This window comes from Microcaecilia unicolor, chromosome 1 (assembly GCF_901765095.1).
Source record: "Microcaecilia unicolor chromosome 1, aMicUni1.1, whole genome shotgun sequence".
Taxonomy (NCBI): Eukaryota; Metazoa; Chordata; class Amphibia; order Gymnophiona; family Siphonopidae; genus Microcaecilia; species Microcaecilia unicolor.
The window spans coordinates 379,659,534-379,682,716 of record NC_044031.1 but is presented as its reverse complement, the minus strand read 5'-3'; the positions used below and the strand labels follow the sequence as shown (position 1 = coordinate 379,682,716).

General features: G+C 46.5%; 1 protein-coding gene across 1 annotated transcript in view; it reads left to right on the top strand.

Annotated features, from left to right (window-relative positions):
• Window positions 1–17,458: 17,458 nt before the first annotated feature.
• The window catches only part of SSTR3 (somatostatin receptor 3), a 140,224-nt gene continuing 134,499 nt past the window's right edge, over window positions 17,459–23,183 (top strand). Inside the window, exon 1 of the mRNA XM_030210237.1 lies at window positions 17,459–17,674. The gene's annotated coding sequence lies outside the window, so the exon portion shown is untranslated. The remainder of the gene's footprint in view (window positions 17,675–23,183) is intronic.

The following is a 23,183-nucleotide window of genomic DNA, read 5'->3' as shown; positions in this document are numbered from 1 at the left end:
TTTTTGTACGCTTTGCCAATGTCACTAGTTCTTTCGAGGTGTCATTAAGTTTCGCTACCTCAAGTGGCAAACCAGTGCCATACAAATTTGTCTGCTGCACTCCGTGCAACAAGGTGAAATTAGATCTTACCTGCTAATTTTCTTTCCTCTAGACCCTCCAGACCGGTCAAGACGCGTGGGTTATGTACTCCTACCAGCAGAGGGAGACTGAGAAAACACTGAGCTTTGAACACTGCCTATATAACCTGTGCAGTACATACAGTAGCCAGTATGCCACTCACAAAGCCGAGTAACAAAAAACACAACTTGAACTTTAACTAGCAACCCTGTACATGGCTTCCGCCAACTGCAAGAACAATCACTGTTTCTTTTATTTGCATTGTAAAGACTGTCAATTCGTGCTTCCACAGGTGGACTATCTGCAACGCCACACCTGCACCAGACCCAGACCAGCCAAAAACTGGTAACAAGAGTCTGAGATTATGACAATCATCAGCTGCCAAGAGATGCTCACCGAAAAACTACCTCCTGGCCTACAGTATATCTGGGCGGGTCCTTGACCGGTCTGGAGGGTCTAGAGGAAAGAAAATTAGCAGGTAAGATCTAATTTCACCTTCCTCAGCGACCCTCCAGACCGGTCAAGACGCGTGGGACGTACCAAAGCAGTAAATACCTTATGGGCGGGATCTACGAAGGCCAGAGGTCAACACTGCTGCTCCAAAACTCGCCTCTTCCTTCGCATGCACATCAATCCTATAATGCTTCACAAACGAATGCAACGAAGACCAAACCGCCGCCCGACAAATATCTGAAGGCGGAATCATACTATTCTCCGCCCAGGAGGCCGCAACTGCTCTGGTAGAATGAGCAGAAAACCCCTTAGGAACCTCACGGCCCTTCACCAAATAGGCCGAGCAATCGCCTCCTTCAACCATCTTGCTATAGTCGCCTTGGACGCCGCTGCGCCCTTTTTAGGGCCACCATGAAGCACGAACAAACGATCCGACACTCTGAATTCCTGAGTTCTAGACAGATAACACCGCAAGATGCGACGAACATCCAACTTCGCCAGCCGACGCTGTTCCGAATCTCCCTCCAAGTTACCTAAAACAGGCAACGAAATGACCTGATTAACATGAAACTCTGACACCACCTTTGGCAAAAAGGAAGGCACCGGCCTCAAAGACACCCTTTCCTTGGAAAAAGACAGAAAGGGCTCTCTACACGACAAAGCCTGCAATTCCGAGACTCTCCGAGCTGAGGTAATAGCTACCAGAAAAACCGCCTTCAAGGAAAGATCTTTGCAGGAAGCCGCAACCAAAGGTTCAAATGGAGATCTGACTAAGGCATCTAAAACGAGATTCAAATCCCACGGGGGAACCAACCGCCGACGAGGCGGCCGCAACAACTTCACACCCTTCAAAAAACGAACAACCTCCGGAATAGAAGCAATGGACTTCCCCTGAACCTTCCCCCGAAAACATGACAACGCTGCCACCTGCACCTTCAAGGTAGCCAAGGCCAGACCCCTGTCCAAACCATCCTGCAAAAATTCCAACACCTCTGCCACCGAGGAACGAAAAGGCATCACCGTCCGCTCTGCACACCAGTGCTCAAACAATCTCCAAACGCGAACATACGCCAAAGAGGTGGAGGTTCTGCGGGACTTCAACATTGTATCAATGACTCTGGCAGAAAACCCTTTCTTCCTCAACCTGTGCCTCTCAAGAGCCAAGCCATAAGCGAGAACCGAGCCGGGTCTGGCATCACTATCGGACCTTGACACAAGAGTACCGTTTCCGACAACTGAAGGGGCTTCGCGATCGCCAACCGCACCAGATCTCCGTACCACGGTCGACGCGGCCAGTTTGGAGCTATCAAAATTACCCGGCCTGAGTGCCGCTCGATGCGCTGAATTACTCGACCTACCAACGGCCACGGAGGAAACACATACAGCAATCCCTGCGGCCAGGGTAACAGCAGAGCGTCGAGACCCTCCGCACGCGGATCTCTCCAACGACTGAAAAACCTGGGGACTTGGGCATTGCGCGCCGTGGCCATCAGATCCATAACTGGCATACCCCAGACCGACACAATTCGGCCGAACACCGCCTGATGCAGAGACCACTCTCCGGGATCCAGAGTATGCCGGCTCAAAAAATCTGCGTCTACATTGTCCACCCCGGCCACATGAGCCGCCGAGAGCGCCTGAAGATGACCTTCCGCCCAGTGGCATAACAGTGCCGTCTCCTCCGCGACCGCCTGACTCTTTGTGCCCCCTTGCCGATTGACATAGGCCACGGCTGTGGCATTGTCGCAGAGCACTCTGACTGCCTTGTGGAGAAGCATTGACTGAAAACTCTGAAGAGCCAACCGAATGGCCCGAGTCTCCAACCGGTTGATGGACCACCTTGCTTCCGCCTGGGACCACCGCCCCTGCGCTACCTGACCGAGACAATGCGCTCCCCATCCTAGCAGGCTTGCGTCTGTGACAAGAACCACCCACTGAGGGGACTCCAACGGCATTCCCTTCTCCAGATTGCAAGTTCTGAGCCACCAACGGAGGCTGCGGCGGACAACCGGCGACATCGGCAGCCGTACCTCCAACTCCTGCGACAGGGGAGCCCACTGACTGAGGAGAGAGGACTGAAGCTGACGCATGTGCGCCCGGGCCCAAGGAACTACCTCTATGGTCGCCGCCATCATCCCCAGAACTTGCAGGTAAGCCCGGGCCGTCGGGGACGGCAGTGCAAGAAACCGCCGAATCAGGTCCTGCAACTTGCTGATTCTCGGGGGAGGCAAAAACACTCGACCCGACCTCGTATCGAAGAGAACCCCCAGATACTCCAGAGCCTGCGATGGTACCAACTGACTCTTGCCGAAATTCACCACCCAGCCCAGAGACTGGAGAAACTGTACCACACGCGACGTCGCCCCCTCGCTCTCCGCCCGGGACTTGGCCCGAATCAACCAATCGTCTAGATACGGGTGCACTAAGATACCCTGCCAGCGCAACGCTGCTGCTGCCACCACCACCATGACCTTGGAAAAGGTGCGGGGAGCTGTTGCCAGACCGAAGGGCAGGGCACAAAACTGAAAGTGCTTCCCCAAAACTGCAAAGCGAAGAAACGCTGGTGCGCCGCTCGAATGGGAATGTGAAGATACGCCTCCGTCAAGTCCAGAGAAGTCAGAAACTCTCCCTGCCGGACTGCAACAATGACCGACCGCAAGGTCTCCATGTGAAAAGAGGGAACTTTGAGCGCTGCATTGACTCTCTTTAGATCCAAAATAGGCCGAAAGGCATCCTCCTTCTTTGGCACCACAAAGTAAATTGAGTAACACCCCGAGCGTTGCTGAGCGGGCGGAACAGAAACCACTGCTCCCAGACTGAGAAGACGACGCAACGTGTCTCGTACTGCTGCTCTCTTGAGCCTCGAGTGACAAGGGGACTCTAGAAACCGTTCGGGCGGAGAGGTCTCGAACTCCAGGGCATAACCATCTCGAACCACTTCGAGAACCCACTGATCTGATGTGATGTGGACCCAGTTCTGGTAAAACTGACTCAGCCGAGCTCCTACACGCACCAGAACCTGGGTCCGCACACCTTCATTGGGCAAGCCGCCCCGAGGGCTGACCTCCCCCGAACGAGCCCCGGCCTCCGCGACGACTCCCGCGAAAGGACTGGGTGCGCTGGAAGAACCTACCTCTAGAAGCCCCACTAAACCTACCAGGCCTATACCGTCGAGCCTCACTAAGTCTACCTCGAGAGGAATTACCCCTAACTCCCAGCTTGGGACGAAAATCCGGGAGTCGAGGCACCTTTGCCTCACTAAGGCCTTTCACTAACTTATCCAACTCTTCGCCAAAAATCCGAGAACCCTTGAAGGGAAGAGAACACAACTTAGCCTTAGAGGCCGCATCCGCGACCCAACCTCTTAACCAGAGAGCCCTACGCGCTCCCACTATCATAGCCAGATTTTTTGCCGACGCACGCAACAAATCATACAGTGCGTCAGACAAAAAAGACGAACCCATCTCCAACTTGGCTAAATCCTGTAAACCCGAGATCCCAAACTCCCCGGGATCATCCAGGAGCTTCTCGGCCCAGCGAAAACACGCCCGCGCCACCAGGCCCCCACACACCGAGGCCTGGAGAGCTAGCGCCGACAAGTCAAAGCTTCGCTTAAGAAATGCTTCCAATCTCCTATCCTGGGGTTCACGGAGTGCGGCCCCACCATCTACTGGAATAGCCGTCGCTTTAGTAACCGCTGTCACCACTGCATCTACCGTAGGAGCCTTAAGGGAATCCCTATCCTCCTGCGGCAGGGGGTAAAGTCTCGCCATTGCCTTAGAAACCTTACACGGCGAATCTGGCGAATCCCATTCCTGGGAAATCATCTCCCTGAGATCCTTGTTCATAGGGAAGGTCCGAGCTCTACGCTGAATGCCTTTCACCAAGGGATCCTGCCCAGATTCACCTGAAGCCACCTCAGGATTAAATTTAAGGGTAGCTGTGACCTGATCAATGAGCTCCGAAAGCTCATCCCTATGAAAAATCCTAACTACTGAGGGATCTTCCCCAGGAAGGGAGTCCACCGGATCTACCGGACCCTCAAACACCTCAGACTCTCCCCCATCACTAAATGGGCCTTCCGTGCCCACCTGAGACAGACATTCCTCATCCTCTGTCCACTCTATCCGGGGTCTTTTAGGCAGCATGGGACTAACCCCCTCCACTCCCTGAGGGGGGCCCGATTTCCAAGCCTGGAAAAGAGTCCAAACAAACTCTGGAGGAAAGCTAACCCCTCCTGGACCCTCATTAGGCACTTTGTGTGTCCCCACTGGAGCAACTTGCTCAACCACAGAAGCCTCTGCACATCGCGCTGAATTCAAAATGGCGGCCGTTCCCGCCGAAACTGAAAGCGCCGCTGCCGGACCCGCTTGAGTTGCCGCTGCTAAGGGGGCCGCCGCTAACGCCGGGACTTCCGCGGTTAACTCCGGGGGAACTGCCTCCACACGTTTGGGCTCACCGCACAACCGACACTGACCACCCGGCGATTCGATGCCCCGGCGCGAGCACGCGCGACAACGGAGTAGTTTGCCCGCCATAACTACAAAGGTAAAGCCCGCGCTTTCCCTTACCGGCCCCAATGCCAGACAGGCTCCAGCAACACTGCTCTCTCGCTACTAAGACGGAAAAGAACTCCCGTTCGTTCCGTACTAAATAAATAAATATATCCTCCTTCTTTGGCACCACAAAGTAAATTGAGTAACACCCCGAGCGTTGCTGAGCGGGCGGAACAGAAACCACTGCTCCCAGACTGAGAAGACGACGCAACGTGTCTCGTACTGCTGCTCTCTTGAGCCTCGAGTGACAAGGGGACTCTAGAAACCGTTCGGGCGGAGAGGTCTCGAACTCCAGGAGACAGGTCTGGCAGCTGAAAATTGCAAGGCTCTCAAGGCTGCAGTACACAGACAGCAGCCGAGGCACAAAGCTGCCAGTAACCCAGTACTGGAGAGCAGCACAGGGGGAGGGACCCGCCAAAGCAGGTGTGACACCCCAGGGGGAACTACTGGGCCCCACCGGACCCAGGGCCCCGAAGCACTTTTTTTTTTTTTTTTTTTGGCAAACCACGTACAGGGTACTTACAGGATAAAAATCCCCTGAAAGAAAACCAAAATCCTTTATCCCTAAAATCAAAGCTACCTCACCAGACTATTGAAGACTGCACAGGCTGTCCTTCTACCTCTGCTGAGACTGAGAAAATACTGGCTACTGTATGTACTGCACAGGTTATATAGGCAGTGTTCAAAGCTCAGTGTTTTCTCAGTCTCCCTCTGCTGGTAGGAGTACATAACCCACGCGTCTTGACCGGTCTGGAGGGTCGCTGAGGAAAACAAGATTTAGATTATGACATGAACATCTAATCCTCGTGTTTTCTCTAAAGGCAGCCTTCATATTACTGGCATTGTCTATAGTGAACACATTGTCTCGACATTGTACACAAAATTCATCCAGAGTCAACTTCACTGTCAGTTTTATATTTTCAGAAGTATGATTTAAATCCAGTAATCAAGTAGCCAAGATACATGATTCAGTTTGCCAGTTGCTTGTTTGTGTGTCTGGAGGTCAGTTGTCACTCCGAACTGTGGCACTAAAGTTAGCTTGTGAATGAGTGTGATCTTTTTTTTCTCCACAACACTACCAAGATGATGAGAGACAGTTAACCCACAGGGCATGACTTGGTCCAGGTCAACATTCCTATATTTTTCACCAGTGAAGATGAGCTTTGACGCTAAATTCCTGAATCTGTCCAACAATAAAAAAGGCCTCACATCTGTTGCACACATGGCGACCACAATGTCTGCCATTTCAGATTTGATGTTCGTAGGTAGTTTGTTGGTATTACTTGATAGAGAAAAGCCTGGTATAGCTATAATCTTCGTTGCTGGCATACAGTTTGCACAATAGTACTTGTGAGCCCATAAACCATTGGTCCCATCACGTGATCTTCAAGAGAGAATTGTCTTGCATCTTGAGAAAAACACCAAAGGCACTTCTTTGGCATCGACCATTATTCATTTAAAAAAATTCCATACTTCACTCTTACCCTTATTTTTCATAAATGAAATATGGCTGCTGTTTGAATCAATGTAGCCCTGTCCCTATACTCTCTCAATGCCCAGCATCCCTTCTTTATGTCTCTGTCCCTCCCCATGTCAAGATTCTTCTTTTTCTCTTCCTTTCTTCCTGAACTCCCTACCCTAAAATAAGTGTTTCTTCCTCTTTCTCTCTCCCTCTACCCCTGGCCTCCTACCATGGGACCAGCATGTCTTCCTCCTTCTCTCTCTCTCTCTCATGCTACCTCTGCCTCCCCACCCACTGCGGAGCCAATATTATTATTCCCTCTTTTTCTCCTGCTACCCCTGCCCTGTACTCACCCATCATGGGGCCAGCATATCTCTCTCTCTCTCTCTCTCTCTCACCTGCTTCCCCCCCCCCCCTCCCAATTACTGGGCCGGCATTTCTCCCTCTTTTTCTCCTGCTGCCCCTCCCATGGCAGGGCATCTTTTTCCCTCTCTCGATTGAGCATTTCTCCTCCCTTCCTATCCCCCTTTTTGATCTAGGTCACTCTCTCTGCCCTCACCCTCCTTTCCAGGTCCAGCATCTCTCATCTGCTTTCTCCCCAACCTCCTTCCAGGTCAAGCATCTCTCTGTGCCCCCTCCCCCTTTGTGAGTCTGCTCATTCTTACTCTCCCACATGTGGATCAGGATCCCCCCCCCCCCCCCACACACACACACACACACACGCACACACATCCCTTTCAAAGTGGTAATGGATAGCCAGCAGAGACAGCGCTGTAAACATTTTGCCTCCAGCTGGCCCCACCAAGGCCTTTCTTTGTTGCCTACAGGAAGCGACATCACAGGAGGGTCACAGTGGAGAAAGAAATGCTGGACCCGCTAATGGAGGTGGGGGTAAGAGAGAGATATTGGACACAGTGGTGGAGGGGAGGTGGATCAGAATTGAGGAAATGGGAATGGAGAGCGGAGGGTGGGCACTGGTTTAGCAGGAGATCCTTGCTGCCAAGCAGGAGTGTGGGAGATGACCTATGAAAGTGGGTTTCTCCTGCTAAATGCAGGAGATGTTACTGGTCTGAACATCATCAACACCATCATTGGCATTATTGAGGAGTCTCCATTGGTTACCAGTATAGAGCTGCATTCAGTATAAGGTGCTGGCTCTGATTTATCAAGTGCTACAGGCTGCTGGCCTTGGTACATGGGTTAGGCTATACAGTTGCATGTGCCTGCCTGGGATTTAAGATCAGATGGTGAGACACATTTGGTGGTAGCAGCTTTTCCTACTATTCACTGTGCAGAGACATCAAGATGTGCCTTTTTGGTAGCAGGGCCAGTACTATGGAATAGCCTTCTAGGGTGTCTTAGGTTTTGTTTCAACTTTCAACAATTCAAGAAGCTTCTGAAAACTCATTCATTTTTTAAGAATTTTTCACATTAGCAGATAATTTTTCCAACATAGCAGTAGTGGCAGGCATTAATGTTCATGAGAGCAATTTTTAGAATGTGTTGTTTTTATGTTTGTAATATACAAAACAGCATCTAAGGGACAATTGTATAACAGGGTGCCTCCATTTAGGTGCCCAAGTGCTGCACAGAGAGCAACTATTGCCATAAAGAACTATTCTATATGGCATCTAGGAGCCTTGATTCTGTTATAGAATGCTAGCGTAAACCCGCACTGGTGTGCCTAAATTTAGGCACATCCATTTATGCCAGGTTTATAGCTAGTTTAAATGGCATTGCCTAAGTGTGTCACGCAATGCTCGTAACTTATAGCATTCTAAAAGTTGTACGTGTGAGTTTCAGATAAGCCAATACCTACCCATGTTCTGCTCAATGTACATCACACTTACAGTCTCACAGTTCTGCACTGTCCGCCCAATATTCAAAAGTATTTAACTGACCAGGAACAACACCTGGCCGGTTAAATACCCTTAAGTTGGCTATCCACTGATATTCAGCAAGATATACAGTAACTGGCTATCTCCCGCTAAATATCCCAGTCAATGGCTAGCCCGGTCAGTGGCTATGTGTCACGCCACTGCGGGTGATCCGGAATAGTGAGCCCTTGGGCTGCTGCCAGAGACCGGCAACAGCAGGAGAACCACCCAAACTGGAAGCGAGGCCAAACACCAACAGGCTGGTACCAGGTACAGGAGTCTCAGACAGGTTTGGCTGGACAGAACTCTGAAGCAGACTTGGCTTGGCTGGACTGGAACCAAATGCTGGAATGGATGGGGCTTGACTGGACTGGAACCAAAGGCTGGAACAGACTTGGCATGGCTGAACTGGAACCAAATGCTGGAACAGACTTGGCTTGGCTGGACTGGAACCAAAGGCTGGAACAGACTTGGCATGGCTGAACTGGAACCAAATGCTGGAACAGACTTGACTTGGCTGAACTGGAACCAAATGCTGAACTGGAACCAAATGCTGGAACTTGGCTGAACTGGATTCAGGAGTTTCAAACAAGGCAGACACAAGCAGGGTAGGGCAGAAGCTAAGGACCAACAGGGTGATACAAACAGGAAGGGAACTAAAGCTGAAGACAGACAGGGCAGAGATACACAGTAAGGAACAGAAGCTAGAGACACGCAGGGCTGATACAACAGTAAGGAACAGAAGCTAAAGACACGCAGGGCTGATACAACAGTAAGGAACAGAAGCTAAGACAAACAAGAAAAGGACTAGCAGAGCTAGAACTGCAACAAGCACTCACAGACGAAAGCACATCTGAAGACCTCTGTTGCAAATGCAAATCTGACTATTCTCAGGAGCTTAATAAAGGTAATTACAGGTGAGGTCACAGGTGAGGTGTGGCAGCAGAAACACCAGGGCAAGTCTGGAGTGCTGGAACATCAGAACCGGAATGGAACATGGAAGATGTCTGGGAAACAGGAAGAGACAGTCCACAGCAACCACAGGGAGTGTAGGCATGGAATACAGTCACAATCGTGACACTATGTCGCATGACATAGCCAGGTACCGCTGATTTTCAGCGACTGACCGATCAAGTTTTGCAGCCAGATAGACCCGCATAAATAGCAGGTCTATCTTTGGCCGCTAGAACTGCCAGTCAGCAGATTAATATTGGTGTAACCGGCTATATTTGCAGCACCAAAAAACCCCAAGAAATTAAATGCTGGTGGCCGGATGTGGCCCTAGCATTGAATTTCCTGGTTCACCGGCGAAAGCAGGAATTAGCCGATCTAACTCCCGCTGTCTCAATATCAGGGCCTATAGCATGTATGCACTGCCTTATAGAATGAAGAGAAAGAAAACATATGTGGGAATGGCTGAGCAACAGGATGATCCAAAATGGCAGTAAATTAATTCTTTATTCATTATTGCATAAATACATAGGGGCCGTTATTCAGACCACGGGACGGAGCCTGGCTAACTCACGCAGTCGACGGTCATCCCATATATTCAATGCCAGGCAGTAGTATCTGGTGACCTGCTTTGAATATCTGGTATATCTTTAGCTGGTTTAAAGTTAACCAGCTATGTTGATATTCAAAGATAGCCGGTTAACTTTAAACCGGCTAAAGATATACCAGCTATTTAAGTGGCTTAGAATAGCAGCACATGACTTCAATGTTCAGGGATAGCCGGCTATAGTATGCGATATAGCTGGTTATCACCTAGTTGCTAACAAGGAATATTTTGGGGGATAACCGGCCACCCCCCGCTTAATATCACTGATAGCTGGTTAAGTGCTATTTAACTGGCCAAGTGCCATTCCTGGTCAGTTGAATGGTTTTGAATATTAGGGGGATAATCCTTGAGAAAACAGAATCCAGATACACAGTCCCAGACAAATTGTGACCCAACATAGGCCGTGTTTTGACTTTCAAGCCTTCCTCAGGAGTCCTGTGTTATGTGGACCTTGAACCAAAACCAAAAGTAAAAGATGCAGTGAATTACACGATTTGAAATGTGATTGCGTCCAAATACTGAAGCAGCATCTGGTTTTGGTTCACGGTCCACATAACAGAGGACTGCTGAGGAAGGCTTGAAAGCGGAAATCACAAAGGGGCATGTCAGGGATGTGTTGAGGGCACGATTTGGGTGTTCCCACAACTTGGACATTTTTCTGCCATAATGGAACAAAGCAAAAACATCCAGGGCTACAAGTTAGACAGTTTAGTCTAGATTCTAGACCTATTTCAATCACAACAAAAGTCACAGAAAGGTGCCTTAAATGATGACTGGAGGGATTAAGGCATGACTCTCCCCCTCCCCCCGCATTAGTCCCCTAGTGATAGCTGACCCCATCCCATCCCCAAAGATGTGAAAGAAACAGTACATACCAGGCTCTATGACAGCTTCAGATGTTATAGCCAGTCCTATTAGAGCAGCAAGCAGGTAACTGGAGTAGCCAAGTGGTCGGTGCAGTGCATTATAGAGAAGAGGACCAGGCCTATATCCCACTCTAACTGTTACACTTGTGGTGGAAAGTGTGAACCATCCAAAACCTACTGTATCCATATATAGGTGACATCTGCAGGTATAAGGGCTATTATAGTGCTGTGAAGTTGGGTGCAGTAGGTTTTTTGATGGGTTTTGGAGGACTCACTATACAATATAAGGTGGTACAGTAAGATGTGTACCCGGGACCTTCTTTATGAAGTCCACTGCAGCACCCCATAGGGTGCCCCATCTGCTAGGATGCCTGTATGGCCAGTCTACTAAGAATGCTGGCTCCCTCTACATCCCAATGGTTCCATTATGTGTTTTTCCTTTGGACCCTTTTTTTTTTTTTTTTTTTTTAATAGTCCTAAAAGATAGACGCTTTGAGCACAAAAACATCTAACAAATGGCCACTTTTGAAGAAAAAGATAGACTGAAAATTGCTTTATTCGCTGCTTGATTTTTGGATATTTTCAGCAAAACGTCCAAAATTGGGTTTAGATATCATATAGAAACTGCCCTTCCACATGAATAAATCTCAATCAATGACTGTCTTGACTATTGAAAACAAAGTGGATGTGGTATTACTGAATACAAAGTATACAAAGATATCTTTTTCTTCAATTTTTGCCCTCCCATGGAAAAAAAATGTATGTCCCTACCGATTGACAGATTCTAGCATGGCCACTCAGTCCTTGGATATTGGTGCGAGGTATTCAGGAAAAGTCCTGGCAGCTATTTTTCACCATGATATGAAAGAGAAAACATCTCTTCTTTGCTCAGGAGGGATTGCTAGTTATGAACTTTACCCTCCTCTGCTGGGAGCCCTCTGGGCAAATGAAACCTTGTCACAAAGCATGGGTTTAACTTAGTAAAAGGGTCCCTAAGTCTTTCTCTATAAATTGGGAATTCATTCTCTCCTCATTCTATACTTTTCATATCTCCATACTTTATTTATTTATTTGTAACATTTATATCCCACATTTTCTCACCCATTAGCAGGCTCAATGTGGCTTACATAATACCGTAAAGGTGATCGCCAAGTCCAGTAGATGTTAAATACAATTTCAAATAAGGGTTAGGTAAGGTTAGAGTAAACAGGTACAAAAAGGGACAAGGAAATAAAGGAATATATAATGTCTAATGCGATGTAAGGTATTGATGCATTGCAGAGTTGAGGCATTTAAGTAGGGCCGGTAGGGTAGGTCTTGCAAAACAGATAGGTCTTTAATGATTGCCTGAAGTTTTGATAGTCATGAATCGCTTTCACACTCTTTGGTAGTGTATTCCACATTTGTGTAAGAAAAATTGGATGCATAGGTTGATTTGTATCTGGGAATCCATTAAAGCTTCTGAATCAGTATAGTTCATGTATTCCAAATCAGACATTTGCTCTTCCAGTGGGTTCCTCAAACCTCTTAGAACTGATCAAGAGATCCCCCCACCTTGGACCTGCTAGGAGCCATTACATACTGTCTATGGATCCAGGGAGACTCATCTTCTATAGGTGTTCACTCTTCATTAACTACGCCTTTGCACAACCTCTTAGGCACTTGTGACCTTCCCTCTCCTCCCCCTCCATTCCAGCCTGGGAATTTTCTATCTCCTGGTATACTCTGGGATGCTAGAGGGGTTTCTAGGGTTCAGTCATCCTCCTGATTATAGCAATATGCATGTATACCACAAAATACCTACATGAATACTTAAGCTTTTTAGCTAGTGTTAATGTACATAACTGCATTTTAGCCACAATTTCAGCTGCATTGGTGAGGATTTTTTTTTAAGCACATAGGCACCTCAAAATAGCTCTCTACATAGCCTTCCTACTTTGGCCATCTGTTATCAAATTGACCTCTTAAAGGGTTAGTGCATAAATGGACCGCATAAAAGTCCGTCCGATTTTTATTTTTATGCGGCTGCTTAATTGACGCATATCGACGTAGGTGGCTATCCAACTTATAATTGAAAGACAAAAACGCCTATATTGCGACCTAAATCGGGAGATAGGCGTTTATCTCCCCAAAACGAATAACGCGGTATAATCGAAAGCCGAACTTGGACGTTTTCTACTGCACTCCATCGCGGAAGCATACAAAGTTGACGGGGGCGTGTTGGAGGCGTGGTGAAGGCGGGACTGGGGCGTGGTTATCACCCGAACAGAGATGGGCGCCTTTCGCCGATAATGGAAAAAAAGTATGCGTTTGTAGCTAGAATTTAGGGCACTTTTCCTGGCCCCTGTTTTTTCATGAATAAGGCCCCAAAAAGTGCCCTAAATGACCAGATTACCCCCAGAGGGAATTGGGGATGACCTCCCCTGACTCCCCCAGTGGTCACTAACCCCCTCCCACCACAAAAAATGATGTTTCACAACTTTTTATTTTCACCCTCAAATGTCATACCCACCTCCCTGGCAGCAGTATGCAGGTCCCTGGAGCAGTTGTTAGGGGGTGCAGTGGACTTCAGGCAGGTGGACCCAGGCCCATCCCCCCCTACCTGTTACAATTGTGCTGCTTAATGCTTAGTCGTCCAACCCCCCCAAACCCACTGTACCCACATGTAGGTGCCCCTCTTCACCCCTTAGGGCTATAGTAATGGTGTAGACTTGTGGGCAGTGGGTTTTGAGGGGGATTTGGGGGGCTCAACACACAAGGGAAGGGTGCTATGCACCTGGGAGCTCTTTTACCTTTTTTTTTTGTTTTTGTAAAAGTGCTCCCTAGGGTGCCTGGTTGGTGTCCTGGCATGTGAGGGGGACCAGTGCACTACGACTCCTGGCCCCTCCCACGAACAAATGCCTTGCATTTATTCGTTTTTGAGCTGGGCGCTTTCATTTTCCATTATCACTGAAAAACAAAAACGCCCAGCTCACAAATTGTCGAATAAAACATGGACGTCTATTTTTTTTCGAAAATACGGTTCGGTTCGCCCCATCACGGACCCATTCTCAGAGATAAACGCCCATGGAGATAGACGTTTTCGTTCAATTATGCCCCTCCACGTGTTAGCCGGCTTAAAAATAACCAAAAATTCAAAGTCAAAGCAAGCACAGGTCCCAGCTTTGAATATCTGGGACTAACACTGTCTGCTTACCGCCGAGTCTAAATATTGACCCCTTTAGGCCTTATATTCAAAGGATTTAGGCTCCTAAGTGAAAGTAATGTGCATAAATTGGCCTCTTTGACCATTTGCTAGGGTTCAAAATTTCTCTGAACTCTTAAATTTGGGAGCATAAAAGTGGATGGCATCTGGCAGATTTAGGGCAGGGAAAAGAAGTTAGGCACTGAGCACTGATTTTCAGCGCTCTTAAATTAGGCTTATACAGTGGGGGAAATAAGTATTTGATCCCTTGCTGATTTTGTAAGTTTGCCCACTGACAAAGACATGAGCAGCCCATAATTGAAGGGTAGGTTATTGGTAACAGTGAGAGATAGCACATCACAAATTAAATCCGGAAAATCACATTGTGGAAAGTATATGAATTTATTTGCATTCTGCAGAGGGAAATAAGTATTTAATCCCTCTGGCAAACAAGACCTAATACTTGGTGGCAAAACCCTTGTTGGCAAGCACAGCGGTCAGACGTCTTCTGTAGTTGATGATGAGGTTTGCACACATGTCAGGAGGAATTTTGGTCCACTCCTCTTTGCAGATCATCTCTAAATCATTAAGAGTTCTGGGCTGTCGCTTGGCAACTCGCAGCTTCAGCTCCCTCCATAAGTTTTCAATGGGATTAAGGTCTGGTGACTGGCTAGGCCACTCCATGACCCTAATGTGCTTCTTCCTGAGCCACTCCTTTGTTGCCTTGGCTGTATGTTTTGGGTCATTGTCGTGCTGGAAGACCCAGCCACGACCCATTTTTAAGGCCCTGGCGGAGGGAAGGAGGTTGTCACTCAGAATTGTACGGTACATGGCCCCATCCATTCTCCCATTGATGCGGTGAAGTAGTCCTGTGCCCTTAGCAGAGAAACACCCCCAAAACATAACATTTCCACCTCCATGCTTGACAGTGGGGACGGTGTTCTTTGGGTCATAGGCAGCATTTCTCTTCCTCCAAACACGGCGAGTTGAGTTCATGCCAAAGAGCTCAATTTTTGTCTCATCTGACCACAGCACCTTCTCCCAATCACTCTCGGCATCATCCAGGTGTTCACTGGCAAACTTCAGACGGGCCGTCACATGTGCCTTCCGGAGCAGGGGGACCTTGCGGGCACTGCAGGATTGCAATCCGTTATGTCGTAATGTGTTACCAATGGTTTTCGTGGTGACAGTGGTCCCAGCTGCCTTGAGATCATTGACAAGTTCCCCCCTTGTAGTTGTAGGCTGATTTCTAACCTTCCTCATGATCAAGGATACCCCACGAGGTGAGATTTTGCGTGGAGCCCCAGATCTTTGTCGATTGACAGTCATTTTGTACTTCTTCCATTTTCTTACTATGGCACCAACAGTTGTCTCCTTCTCGCCCAGCGTCTTACTGATGGTTTTGTAGCCCATTCCAGCCTTGTGCAGGTGTATGATCTTGTCCCTGACATCCTTAGACAGCTCCTTGCTCTTGGCCATTTTGTAGAGGTTAGAGTCTGACTGATTCACTGAGTCTGTGGACAGGTGTCTTTCATACAGGTGACCATTGCCGACAGCTGTCTGTCATGCAGGTAACGAGTTGATTTGGAGCATCTACCTGGTCTGTAGGGGCCAGATCTCTTACTGGTTGGTGGGGGATCAAATACTTATTTCCCTCTGCAGAATGCAAATAAATTCATATACTTTCCACAATGTGATTTTCCGGATTTAATTTGTGATGTGCTATCTCTCACTGTTACCAATAACCTACCCTTCAATTATGGGCTGCTCATGTCTTTGTCAGTGGGCAAACTTACAAAATCAGCAAGGGATCAAATACTTATTTCCCCCACTGTAATTCTAGACAAACAAATGGCAGGCTTAAAGTTGAGCATAGAGGTGTTTTAGTATGTGGTATGTCCAGAAGTCCCTTTCCAAATTCTCTCCTGTGCCCCCCAAAAGGAGCACAGTTTGCACTCTCTTTCTACACCCCTTCCCAGTGCTGCTGCACATCCTGTTTGAGTAACTGACAGTAAATGATTCCAGTTTCGGTTCTTCCCCTTATGAGGTGTCAGGCGACAAGTTGTCCCAGTTCTAACACAACAGAGGTTATTCCTAATGTACTGCATGCTATGGAGTTAACTGGTTCATAAAGCACAAGATCAGATGGAAGAAATTAAACAAGAGGAACTGAACATGGCTAATTCCATACGATGTTCAGCCTTTTACTGCCACCGGCATTATCCCTGGAAATTTAATGTTGGGTCCTCTCTAGGTCCCGGCATTGAATATCTGGGTATACGCAGGTGGCAAAAACATAGCCAGTTAAGGGCTCCTTTTACAAAACCGCGCTAGCAATTCTGGTGCAGCAAATGTAGAAAGCTCATTCAATTCCTATGGACTTCGTCGTAGTTGCTGCGCTGAAATCTCTAGTGCGGCTTTGTAAAAGGAATCCTAAGTGCTCAATATTTAACTTAGGGGTCCTTTTACCAAGGTGCGGTAAAAGGGGGCTTCACTAGCATCAGTGTGTGTTTTTGACACACGCCAAGGCCCCCTTTTACCGCAGTGGATAAAAGGCTGTCTTTTTTCCTGAAAAGAAATGGTCTTTCAGTAAGTGGGGAGGCTAAGTTCCATAGGTTTCTATGGAACTTTGGGAGGCTAAGTGCTTTGAAAATGAGCCTCCTTGTGTCCATGCTCTGAATCTGCCCCTGTTGCTCCTCACTTTTTATGCTCCTAAATTTAGGAGTTTAGTGAAATGTTCAGTATCAATTCAGGCACTCATCCCTAGTAAATTTTCAACCAAGCCAAGTTAGGAGTGCCACTCTCAAAGTTATGAGAATAAATCCTTTAAAGACTGCGCAGACTTTCTATAAATATAAAAGGGGAAATTACCTGTGAGCCACAATTCAGTGTTTTCATTGCATTAGCTTGTACCACCAGCAGACTGTCTCTGTTTTTCCCCCTTTGTTTTCTGCTTGCTTTATAGACAAATACACATAGGTGTATGTATTTGTGTACATTGCTGTGTATATACAGTGTGTGTACATAAAGAATGCTTCATCTCTCTCTTTCTCTAACTAGATTTCTCTCTCTCTATATATATATGCCACTTTCTTGCCCTTTTCCTCCCTCTGTCTCTGTCTATTTCTCACTCCCACTCATTCTTGCTATACCTTCCTGTTCCAGGCACCCCCCCCCCCCCTTCTATCCCTCCCCATTTTCCTGCTTTCTCTTCTGATTGGCTTGTAGCCCTGTGCTGAGGTGACTGGCACTGCACTTGCTTGAGGAATCCGTTCGCTAAGCAGTCGGATATATGAGTGGGCACTGTGAGCAGCTGCTGTGTGCTCTGATTCCTGCTGATGCACTGGGTAACCAGGAGACTGCAAGAACCTGGCTAGGAAGACAGCCAGAGGTTGAATGCACTGACATGGACAAAGGTACTACACTTGACTCAGAGAATCCATTTCAGTAAACTGGCAGGTGAAGTGAGGGGAAGCACGTAAGCCACTTGCCGGAATGACCTCTGAGAGGCACAGTTTACCAGAAGATGCTGAGAAAGAATAACGACTGAAAATAAGAAAAGAAAAGCACTTTTTGGGGAAAGTTGGGCAAAGGAAGAAAGTAAGTATGGAATTAGCCACGTTCAGTTCCTCTTGTTTAATTTCTTCCATCTGATCTTGTGCCTTATGAACCAGTTAACTCCATAGCATGCAGTACATTAGGGATAACCTCTGCTGTGTTAGAACTGGGACAACTTGTCGCTGGCACCTCATAAGGGGAAGAACCAAAACTGGAATCATTCACTGTCAGTTACTCAAACAGATGTGCAGCAGCACTGGGAAGGGGTGTAGAAAGAGAGTGCAAACTATGCTCCTTTTTGGGGGCACAGGAGAGAATTTGGAAAGGGACTTCTGGACATACCACATGCTAAAATACAAGATGAGAGTAATTTTATAACAGAATGCAATGGATAGGTGCTGTTTTATGAAGACGAGTAGGTACTTACTTGTCTTCATAAAACAAAACTAGTGTTTATGACAGAAAATTCATCTGCTTGCGAGTTGGGTCAAATGAAGGAACATGCTTTATCTATGCAGGTGTGTAGATAGGGAATTTGCCAAAGTGGGCTACACTTAAGATGTCTTATTTTACTGTTAACCTGGGTTATTAGTAACTAGTTCCTATTACATAAAATGGGACCTTGCTAAAATAGACTGAGTTAGTGGTAAAATAATCAATCTTAACCGTAGCCCACGTTGATAACTATAAGCTGGATTCAGTAAATGCTGCTCAAAATCTGGCACTGAAAAAAATCACCGCTAAGTGTGAATCCGTAAAGGGTATGCAATTTTTATAGAATCACATATACCCCCGGATTCTATATAGCTTGCTTAGTGTTCTGTGCCGAAATCCAAGTGAATTCTATAACAACAAGTGTAACTTCATTGGCTTAACAGTGTTGATAACAGATCTTAATGAGCAATAGTGAGCATTAATTGTCAATAATTGGAATTTACACACACAACTCGCTAACTGTATTCTGTATTGCACTGCACCTAAATTCTAATGTGCGTAGCCAAAAGGGGTGTGGTTATGAGTGGAGAAATGATAGTTTCGTGAGTGTTCCAAAATTTACATGCACTGTTATAGAATATACCCCTCTGCACCTACATCTACATGCTGGCATTTACGCCACATTTCCCTTGGTGTAAATGGATGCACAAAGTTTTAAGCACTCTGATATCAACTAATCGTATTCTATGTGTCGAGCCCAAATATAGGCACCGCCAGGGGCGTAGCTGCTATGGGGCCACGGGGGCCTGGGCCCCGTAGATATGGCCCTGGACCCCCTGCCGGTGACTCACTCAACCCCCCTCCTGCCGCCAACCCGCCGCCTGCTACCTTTGCTGGCGGGGAACCCAACCCCCGCCAGGCGAAGTTTTCTTCCTTCATTTGGTTTCTGACTGAGTATGACGTCCTGCACATTGTACGTGCAGGACATCAGACTCAGTCAGAAACCAAACGAAGGAAGAAGATTTCGTCTGGAAAGGGTTGGGGTGCCCCACCAGTAAAGGTGGTAGGCGACGGCGGGCGGGGGGGGGTCGAGAGGGTCATTGGCGGGGGGGGTCAAAGTTGTTGGAGGTGTCGGCAATGGCGGATGGGGGGGGGGGTGTCGGCAATGGGGGGGGGTCGGCGGCGCCGTGGGGGAGGGGCTAAAATGTGCTCCCTCACCTCGGCTCTGGACCCCCCTACCGTTGAAGTCTGGCTAATACGCTTAGGTGGAAATTTATTCCGCCTGGAGTTTTTAGGCACCATAAATAGAATCTGGACCATAACGCCAATCCCCACATCTAACTTTAGACACCAGACCTATGCATGCTGAAACCTGGTGTAAATGCTGGCACCAAAGTTAGGCACACTGAAGCTGTATTCTATAATTCCATGGTTTCTGAGGGCTTTTTCTCCATTTTTTGAATAAGCACTAGTTATTTTGCTGCCAGAGCTTTGTTTTGGTATTAGGTTACTATTTTTGCTCTAGCAATACTGCATTTGTTCTGTTTAATTGCCTTATAGAATAGCACACAGCCAGTTGCACATGCAAATTTTAATGAATGCCAATTAATATCAATAATTGGTTGTTAGCACCCAATTATTGATGTTAATTGGCTCGTTAATCAATTAAGTTGCATGTGCATCTTGTGCACACAATTCTGAGCATCATATATAGAATCCGAGGGTATGTCATAAGAACGTAGGATTAGCCATACTGGGTCAGATCAATAGTCCAGTGTCCTGCTTCCAACAGTAACCAATCCAGGTCACAAGTACCTGGCAGAAACCCAATTAGTAGCAACATTCCATGCTACCAATCCTAGGGCAAGCAGTGGCTTCCCCCACGTCCATTTCTCAAAAACAGACTATGGACTTTTCCTCCAGGAACTTGTCCAAACCTTTTTTTAAATCAGATACGCTAACCTCTGTTACTACATCATCTGGCAACAAGTTCTAGAGCGTAACTATTCTTTGAGTGAAAAAAACATTTTCTCCTATTTGTTTTAAAAGTATTTCCATGTAATTTCATTGTGTGTCCCCTAGTAGTTGTACTTTTTGAAAGAAGTAAACTTCATAATCTATGTATGTACATGCTGTCTGCCCTTGCTCCACTCCATGACCACCCCTGAACATGTCAACCAGCAAAATACACAGTATCATATCAGGTGTATATGTTTATTGCAGTTAATATGTGGCCACATACTCACTGGAAGGACTGTGTAAAATTACCTCTAATGTGTTTGTTTGGGAGTAGGGAGAGAAGTCCATTTACATCAGAAAAGCTTTTTTATTGTGAGTATATGCTGCTGGGGATGCAGAATAGTGGACATTATGTTACATTTCTCTGAGTGCTGTCGTACTGATGGCCAAATCAGGTGCTTTGTTCACTCTGAAGAAGGGAATGGCTGTGAAAATGCACTTTTTACACGTATTTCTTTTTTCGTCCATTTTTGCCTATCATGGAGGCCTGCTGCCAGTGAGCAGCTATGATGTTCAAGTGACTGGTGCAAAGCTCATATCTGAGCAATTATTTGATTGTGATGATTAGAAAGAGAATCAGAAAAACAGACGATAAGGTGCAAACTCAGGGGAGTGGATATCAAAGTGGGCTACCGTTAAAAGACATGTTGTTTACCACTAACTCATGCTATTTTAGTACAGGTCCCATTTTATACGACAAGATCTAGGGGTCTTTTTATTAAAACTTAACGTGCTCTAACAGACATTAGTGTACACTAAGTTCCATTTGACCCATAAGTACAACATAGGATGTGCAGCATTTATCACACACCAAGCTTTGGTAAAAGGGCCTCCTAGTTACTAATTTCTCAGGTTAACAGTAAAATAACATGCCTAAACTGTAGCCCACACTGATAACCTCCCCACTTCAATCAGGTTTCTTCCACAAAGGTTCTTGCAGGTCCTATTAAAAAAAAAAAGATTTGATAGCCATCTTTCACTACCTTTTAATAAACGTGTTGTTTACTCTCTGCTGATATTTTGGTCCAGTATTATAGAGGTGATTCTATAAACTTGGCACTCACATTTTACATGTAACACATGTAAATTCTTAAATAATGGCATGTACATGTGTATGTGTGCACATGCACGTGTGAGTACTAGTATTCTGCCTAAGCCCTATTTTATAAATGCCCACTCAGATTACATAGTGCATATTTGCAAGGGCTTCAGCTTGGAGAAGAGATGACTGAAGGGAGACATGATAGAGGTCTATAAAACATTGAGTGGAGTGGAACGAGTAAACGTGAATTGCTTGTTTACTCTTTCCAAAAATACTAGGACTAGGGGGCACACAATGAAGAAAATATTTCTTCATTCCGTGGAATTCGTTGCCAGAGAATGTAGTAAAATCTGTTAGCTTAGCAAGGTTTAAAAAAGGTTTGGATAATTTCCTAAAAGTCCATAAGCCATTATTAAGGACGACTTGGGAAAATCCAGTGCTTATTTCTAGGATAAGCAGCATAAAATCTGTTTTACGGTTCTGGGATCTTGTCAGGTATTTGTGGCCTGGATTGTCCACTGTTGGAAACATGAGCTGGGCTTGATGGATTTTCAGTCTGTCCCACTATGGCAATGCTTATGTTCTCAATCTTCAAAACTCTTCAGGCTTGATCCAATATATCTGCTTTCTGACTCTGCTCTGGCTCTCAGGGGAGCTCCCAGTTTCTCTATAGCTTTTCATACTTCTCTTTTTTTTTTTAATTTAAAAATAGTCTGGTTGATATTCAGCCTTTGGCGGGCAGTGTTTTTTAAAATGCTGATTTAAGAGCAGATATTCAATGCCGGCACATATTCAGGTACCAGCACTGAATATCCAGGATGTTAGCAGATCCCAGAAGTTATCCATGTACCACCAAAATTCAGTGCTGGTGTGTGAATAACATCAAGCTCTGCCTATGCTCCACCTCTGGACCGTTCCAGGACTTATTTGTGGTGGTTACACATGGTATTCACTGGCACTATCCAGTTAAGTGCCACTGAATATGATGGGACCGATAATCAGCTGGCGGGAGGCAGCCTGCATACGTGGTGCGGTCGGCGCTGACCCTGGATGTTCAATGCCAGGCTATTTCTGGTGACTGGCATTGAATATCTGTGTTTTTTGGCAAGCCCTAACTTAACCAGCTAAGAGAGCATTCATACAGTTTAAGGGGTCCTTTTACAAAGGTGCGCTAGCGTTTTTAGCGCACACTAAAAATAAGCATGCGCTAAACATTAGAGTCACCCATATATTTCTATGGGCGTCGCTGGCATTGAGCATGTGCTGATTTGCATGCCCCAAAACCGCTAGTGCGCCTTTGTAAAATTCCTCCTATGTTAATAGGGAAGGGAAAGGGAAATGGGACTTGATATACTGCCTTTCTGTGGTTTTTGCAACTACATTCAAAGCGGTTTATATAGTATATTCAGGTACTTATTTTGTTCCAGGGGCAATGGAGGGTTAAGTGACTTGCCCAGAGTCACAAGGAGCTGCAGTGGGAATTGAACTCAGTTCCCCAGGATCAAAATCCACTGTACTAACCACTAGGCTACTCCTAGTGGTTAGGGTAGTGGTAAAGACAGGGTAAAGACTGCTATTTATCCAGTCCAATTTGCCCATTAAACTTAGCTAGTCTGCACTGAATTTTGCCAGTTATCATGCAAATATAGCCAGTTAAATTTTGGTCATTGATGGAAAATAATCAGCGAAGGTAACCACTTATCTCACACTATTTACACTTAGGCACTGCTATTTAACCAGTCAGTGGCTGTTTCTGGATAGTTAAATAGCTTTGAATATAGAGGAGGGGGCATATATGCAGCCAATCAGCGTGATTTAACTGGGTAGGAGTCCTTCTACCTGGTTAACTAACGTTGAATAAAGATCATAATAATAATATTACATAAATAATAACAATGTGTGAGTACAGTTAGAGTGGTCATGGGGCAGCTCAAAGTGTCTTTGACTTATGTTACTGTCCCTAACTCTACACACAGCCTAAGGATCCTAGCCACATTTCAAGAGTGTCACAGGACCCATAGGATAAGGTGAAGAGCAAGTCAGATATTATGATTT